The following is a 7,680-nucleotide window of genomic DNA, read 5'->3' as shown; positions in this document are numbered from 1 at the left end:
ACGATGCATGACTGCTTCAATTACACCAGGATGCCATTCGGTCTGCAGGGGACCCCACTACCTTCCAGAGGGCGATGGATTGGATCTTGGCACCACATAGGAAGTATGCTGCCCCTTACTTGGATGACATCGTTATCTTCAGCCATACCTGAAGTTCGCATATCCCAAAAGTACAGGCGGTCCTCAATGCCTTGAGAAAAGTGGGGTTTACAATAAGCCCGAAGAAATGTGCCATTGGGAAGGAGGAGGCCAGGTATTTGCGCTACATTGCAAGGCGCGGAATAATCAAGCCCCAATTGGATAAGATGGAGGCAATTCAGGAGTGGCCGCAACCGCTTTTCAAGCAGCAAGTGAGGGTATTTCTTGGGATTGTGGGGTATTACCGGCGGTCTATCCCAAACTTCGCCCAGATTGCCGCACCGTTAATGGACCTCCTCGGCAGAACCAGGCCGACTGATAAAATGGGCTACTGACATAGAGCGGGCATTTCAGGAACTCAAGCGAGCTCTGTGTAGGCATCCGATCTTGGCCACACCAGACTTTAAGAAGGAGTTTGTGTTACAGAACAATGCTTCAGAGGCTGGATTAGGAGCAGTACTCTCACAATAAAGAAACGGAGAAGAGCATCCTGTCCTGTATCTGAGCCGAAAACTCTCTTCTTGCGAGAAGAATTATGCAATTGTGGAAAATGGAATGTTTGGCCATAAAGTGGGCTGTAGATACAAAAAAGTACTACCTTCTGGGTCGTAGATTCAAATTGGTGTCAGATCATGCCCTGCTGAAATGTTGAGTGAGCAAAAAGGGTAAGAACGCCAGGGTGACTAGGCGGTTCTTAGCTCTTCAGGACTTCTCGTTTCATGTCAAACACAGGCCAGCCAGGGAAGTTACATGGTAACGCGGATGCCTTATCCCGAATTCCCTGTCTGGTGTCTGATGGTGCCAAAACCCTCGGCTTTGGGAAAAGGGAGGGAATTTGTGACAGAGTCACTGCTTTGTAGAGGAATGGAGGTACGTGTCACAGTACATGCAGCGACCAGTGATGTGAAACCAAAGTGATTTTGTGTTTCCAGCACACTAGGTGCTGAAAGGCCATCTACAGAGTTCAATGGGCTGGTTTCATGTGAATACCCAAGGTGCGGGAGTGAGGGTGCTCACCATACCTCTTTCAATGCAAGACCTGCAGGTGTTTGAGGACCTGCAGTGAGGTCTGTGTGCGATACCTGCAGTGAAGCCTGCAGAACAAAGACTCTGATAGACTTTACCTTTGTTTTACCATTATGCCAGAAAGGCTCTGCTTATTTCTTCTGAACCCTGCAAAGTTTTATGCTGTCTACAATAAACCAGCAGGTGAATTACTACCAGAACAGTACCTGTGACTACCTTGTGAAGCAGCAGAGTGAGTCAACCCTTCACAGCGGGTAGCAGCTGTTTGCGCACTGTAGTACTTTGCTCTGCCCTCAACTGGGCAGATAAGTATGCCTGCGCAGGAGCACAATGCCTGGGAGCCATGAAGCAAGCCGGAGAGCAGCATCGCAAGAAGTTGGGAGGCGCCACACCAGGACCTGCAACATCCATCGGACTAGACCGCCGTGCAGGTGAGTATAATGAAAGTTATTTTTCTTCTCTTGCATGTGGGAGGAGCAGGGACTTATCTACAGCATTATAGAATGTTGTAGATAAGCCCTGAAAGGTGATGGCCGTAACTCGTATCGGCCATACCTGTTGACAGGTTTGCTTTAATTTATTGAATGTGTAATAACGAGAAATGACACAGGGAAAAAGTATTGAAGACATGAAGAATGAGAGATGCAAAACGTCATGGAAAGTCATGAGACCAGCTGAAATCTATATTTAATAAGATATCATGATCCTATCTAACCACATAAATGTAGACTTCAGCCTAGGAGAGTATTCACACTAGATAGATTCCTAGCAATGAGAATCACTTTATCGTGGCTGCTGGGTACACATGAATTGGTCAATTTATGCGCTAAGTATTCTCAATTTTTTCTATTTTCTAGAGCAGTAATGCAATTGTTATTTTGTATATTTCATGTTTTCTTGCTTTAGCGCTAAAGGGTGCTACTTTATTTCTTGATTATATATGGAGATGGCTACTCTTAGTTTGCACCTGTACACACCTCTCTTCTGTGTGGATGTGATGGTCCATCTTTTGTTATTTGTAATAATGAGTCTAAGTTTTGCTCAACAACATTTAGACAAGTCTGTGAACTACTGGGAAAATATAGTAATTTCTGACAAATATTGAACACATTTACTGAAATTTATTTACGGTAGTACTTCGTACAAAAGCCTTTGTTGGTGGTGACAGCATCAAGATGCCTCCTGGGGTGATGTGCAGTGCCTTTTGGCCTCCAATCATGTTGTTATGTCATCCAAAGAGTTTAGCCCCTTCATGACCCAGCCTATTTTGATCTTAATTACCTGGCCATTTTTTGCAATTCTGACCAGGGTCCCTTTATGAGGTAACTCAGGGACACTTCAACGGATCCTAGCGATACTGAGATTTTGTTTCGTGACATATTGGGCTTCATGATAGTGGTAAATTTAGGTCAGTATTTTTGCATTTATTTGTGAAAAAAATCAGAAATTTGGAGAAAATTTTGAAAATTTAGCAATTTTCAAATTTTGAATTTTTTTTCTGTTAAAACAGAGAGTTATGTGACACAAAATAGTTAATAAATAACATTTCCCGCATGTCTGCTTTACATCAGCACAAATTTGTAAACAACATTTTTTTGGGTTAGGAAGTTATAAGGGTTAAAAGTTGACCAGCGATTTCTCATTTTTACAACAAAATTTACAAAACCATTTTTTTAGGGACCACCTCACATTTGAAGTCAGTTTGAGGGGTCTATATTGCTGAAAATACCCAAAAGTGACACCATTCTAAAAACTGCACCCCTCAAGCTGTTCAAAACCACATTCAAGAAGTTTATTAACCCTTCAGGTGTTCCACAGCAGTAGAAGCAACATGGAAGGAAAAAATGAACATTAAACTTTTTAGTCATAAAAATGATCTTTTAGCAACAATTTTTTTATTTTCCCAACAGTAAAAAAAGAAAGTGGACCCCAAAAGTTGTTGTCCAATTTGTGCTAATTACGCTGAAACCTCATACGTGGGTGGGAACCACTGTTTGGGCGCACAGTATGGCTCAGAAGGGAAGGCGCGCCATTTGACTTTTTGAATGGAAAATTAGTTCCAATCGTTAGCGGACACCATGTTGCATTTGGAGAGCCCCTGTGTGCCTAAACATTGAATTTCCCCCACAAGTGACCCCATTTTGGAAACTAGAACCCCCCAAGGAACTTATTTAGATGCATAGTGAGCACTTTGAAGGCCCTGGTGCTTCACAAATTGATCCGTAAAAAAGAAAAAGTACTTTTTTTTCGCAAAAATTCTCTTTCAGCCTAAACGTTTTCATTTTTAAATGGGCAACAGGATAAAATGGATCCTAAAATTTGTTGGGCAATTTTTCCTGAGTACACCAATACCTCATATGTGGTCATAAACTACTGTTTGGGAATACGGCAGGGCTTGGAAGGGAAGGAGCGCCATTTGACTTTTGAAATGGAAAATTAGCCCCAATCGTTAGTGGACACCATGTAGTGTATGGGCTTGGAAGGGAAGGAGTGCCATTTGACTTTTGAAATGGAAAATTAGCTCCAATCGTCAGTGGACAACATGTCGTGTATGGAGAGCCCCTGTGTGCCTAAGCATTGGAGCTCCCCCACAAGTGACCCCATTTTGGAAACTAGACCCTCCCCCAAGGAACTTATCTAGATCTATAGTGAGCACTTTAACCCCTTCCCGACCCATGACGCCACGTAGGCGTCATGAAAGTCGGTGCCAATCCGACCCATGACGCCTATGTGGCGTCATGGAAAGATCGCGTCCCTGCAGATCGGGTGAAAGGGTTAACTCCCATTTCACCCGATCTGCAGGGACAGGGGGAGTGGTAGTTTAGCCCAGGGGGGGTGGCTTCACCCCCTCGTGGCTACGATCGCTCTGATTGGCTGTTGAAAGTGAAACTGCCAATCAGAGCGATTTGTAATTTTTCACCTATTATAATGGGTGAAATATTACAATCCAGCCATGGCCGATGCTGCAATATCATCGGCCATGGCTGGAAACACTAATGTGCCCCCACCCCACCCCACCGATCGCCCCCCCCAGCCCTCCAATCTGCCCGGTACACTGCCCCGCTCCCCTCCGTCCTGTGCTCCGCTCCCCCCCGTGCTCTTGTCCGCTCACCCCCGTGCTCCAATCACCACCCCGTGCTCCAATCACCCCCCCTGCACTCCGATCCACCCCCCCGTGCTCCGTTCCACCCCCCCCCCCCGTGCTCCGTTCCACCCCCCTGTGCTCCGTTCCACCCCTCCCGCGTTCCGATCCACCCCCCCATGCTCCGATCCCCCCCCGTGCTCCCCCCCACCCCATCATACTTACCGATCCTGCCGGGGTCCGTCCCTCTTCTCCCTGGGCGCCGCCATCTTCCAAAATGGCGGGCGCATGCGCAGTGCGCCCGCCGAATCTGCCGGCCGGCAGATTCGTTCAAAGTGCATTTTGATCACTGAGATATAATCTATCCCAGTGATCAAAATAAAAAAAATGATAAATGACCCCCCCCCCCCTTTGTCACCCCCATAGGTAGGGACAATAAAAAAATATAGAATTTTTTTTTTTCCACTAATGTTAGAATAGGGTTAGGGTTAGGAGTAGGGTTAGGGCTAGGGTTAGGGGTAGGGTTAGGGCTAGGGTTAGGGGTAGGGTTAGGGCTAGGGCTAGGGTTAGGGGTAGGGTTAGGGCTAGGGTTAGGGCTAGGGTTAGGGGTAGGGCTAGGGTTAGGGCTAGGGTTAGGGCTAGGGTTAGGGCTAGGGATAGGGTTAGAGCTAGGGTTAGGGTTAGGGTTTTGGTATGTGCACACGTATTCTGGTCCTCTGCGGATTTTTCCGCTGCGGATTTGATAAATCCGCAGTGCTAAACCGCTGCGGATTTATGGTGGATTTACCATGTTTTTTCTGTGCATTTCACTGCGGTTTTACAACTGCGGTTTTCTATTGGAGCAGTTGTAAAACCGCTGCGGAATCCGCAGAAAGAAGAGACATGCTGCGGAATGTAAACCGCTGCGTTTCCGTGCAGTTTTTCTGCAGCATGTGTACAGCGATTTTTGTTTCCCATAGGTTTACATTGAACTGTAAACTCATGGGAAACTGCTGCGGATCCGCAGCGTTTTCCGCAGCGTGTGCACATACCTTTAGAATTAGGCTATGTGCACACGGTGCGGATTTGGCTGCGGATCCGCAGCGGATTGGCCGCTGCGGATTCGCAGCAGTGTTCAATCAGGTTTACAGTACCAAGTAAACCTATGGAAAACCAAATCCGCTGTGCCCATGGTGCGGAAAATACCGTGCGGAATCCGCAGATGAAATCCGCACAAAAAATACTGGAAATCCGCGGAAAATCCGCAGGTAAAACGCAGTGCCTTTTACCCGCGGATTTTTCAAAAATGATGCTGAAAAATCTCACACGAATCCGCAACGTGGGCACATAGCCTTAGGGTTGGAATTAGGGTTGTGGTTAGGGTTGTGATTAGGGTTATGGCTACAGTTGGGATTAGGGTTAGGGGTGTGGGGGGGTTAGTGTTGGAGGTAGAATTGAGGGGTTTCCACTGTTTAGGCACATCAGGGGTCTCCAAACGCAACATGGCGCCACCATTGATTCCAGCCAATCTTGTATTCAAAAAGTCAAATGGTGCTACCTCAATTCCGAGCCCTGACGTGTGCCCAAACAGTGGTTTACCCCCTCATATGGGGTATCAGTGTACACAGGACAAACTGCGCGACAATTACTGGGGTCCAATTTCTCCTGTTACCCTTGTGAAAATAAAAAAATGCTTGCTAAAACATCATTTTTGAGGAAAGAAAAATGATTTTTTATTTTCACGGCTCTGCGTTGTAAACGTCTGTGAAGCACTTGGGGGTTCAAAGTGCTCACCACATATCTAGATAAGTTCCTTGGGGGGTCTAGTTTCTAAAATGGGGTCACTTGTGGGGGGTTTCTACTGTTTAGGCACACCAGGGGCTCTGCAAACGCAACGTGACGCCCGCAGACCATTCCATCAAAGTCTGCATTTCAAAAGTCACTACTTCCCTTCTGAGCCCCGACGTGTGCCCAAACAGTGGTTTACCCCCACACATGGGGTATCAGCGTACTCAGGAGAAACTGGACAACAACTTTTGGGGTCCAATTTCTCCTGTAACCCTTGGGAAAATAAAAAATTCTGGGCTAAATAATTATTTTTGAGGAAAGAAAACGTATTTATTATTTTCACGGCTCTGCGTTGTAAACTTCTGTGAAGCACTTGGGGGTTCAAAGTGCTCACCACACATCTAGATAAGTTCCTTTTGGGGTCTAGTTTCCAAAATGGGGTCACTTGTGGGGGGTTTCTACTGTCTAGCCACATCAGGGGCTCTGCAAACGCAACGTGACGCCCGCAGAGCATTCCATCAAAGTCTGCATTTCAAAACGTCACTACTTCAATTCCGAGCCCCGGCGTGTGCCCAAACAGTGGTTTACCCCCACATATGGGGTATCAGCGTACTCAGGAGAAACTGGACAACAACTTTTGGGGTGAAATTTCTCCTGTTACCCTTGGGAAAATAAAAAATTGCAGGCTAAAAGATCATTTTTGAGAAAATAATTTTTATTTTTTATTTTCATGGCTCTGCGTTATAAACTTCTGTGAAGCACTTGGGGGTTCAAAGTCCTCACCACACATCTAGATAAGTTCCTTTCGGGGTCTAGTTTCCAAAATGGGGTCACTTGTGGGGGGTTTCTACTGTTAAGCCACATCAGGGGCTCTGCAAACGCAACGTGACGCCCACAGAGCATTCCATGAAAGTCTGCATTTCAAAACATCACTACTTCACTTCCGAGCCCCGGCATGTGCCCAAACAGTGGTTTACCCCCACATATGGGGTATCAGCGTACTCAGGAGAAACTGGACAACAACTTTTGGGGTGAAATTTCTCCTGTTACCCTTGGGAAAATAAAAAATTGCAGGCTAAAATATCATTTTTGAGAAAATAATTTTTATTTTTTATTTTCATGGCTCTGCGTTATAAACTTCTGTGAAGCACTTGGGGGTTCAAAGTCCTCACCACACATCTAGATTAGTTCCTTTGGGGGTCTAGTTTCCAAAATGGGGTCATTTGTGGGGGATCTCCAATGTTTAGGCACACAGGGGCTCTCCAAACGTGACATGGTGTCCGCTAATGATTGGAGCTAATTTTCCATTTAAAAAGCCAAATGGCGTGCCTTCCCTTCCGAGCCCTGCCGTGCGCCCAAACAGTGGTTTACCCCCACATATGGGGTATCAGCATACTCAGGACAAACTGGACATTTGGGGTCCAATTTCTCCTATTACCTTTGGCAAAATAGGAAATTCCAGGCTAAAAAATCATTTTGAGGAAAGAAAAATGATTTTTTATTTTCATGGCTCTGCGTTATAAACTTCTGTGAAGCACCTGGGGGTTTAAAGTGCTCAATATGCATCTAGATAAGTTCCTTGGGGGGTCTAGTTTCCAAAATGGGGTCACTTGTGGGGGAGCTCCAATGTTTAGGCACACAGGGGCTCTCCAAACGCGACATGGTGT

Source organism: Ranitomeya imitator, chromosome 3 (assembly GCF_032444005.1).
Source record: "Ranitomeya imitator isolate aRanImi1 chromosome 3, aRanImi1.pri, whole genome shotgun sequence".
NCBI lineage: Eukaryota > Metazoa > Chordata > Amphibia > Anura > Dendrobatidae > Ranitomeya > Ranitomeya imitator.
This window is presented reverse-complemented; position numbering follows the sequence as displayed.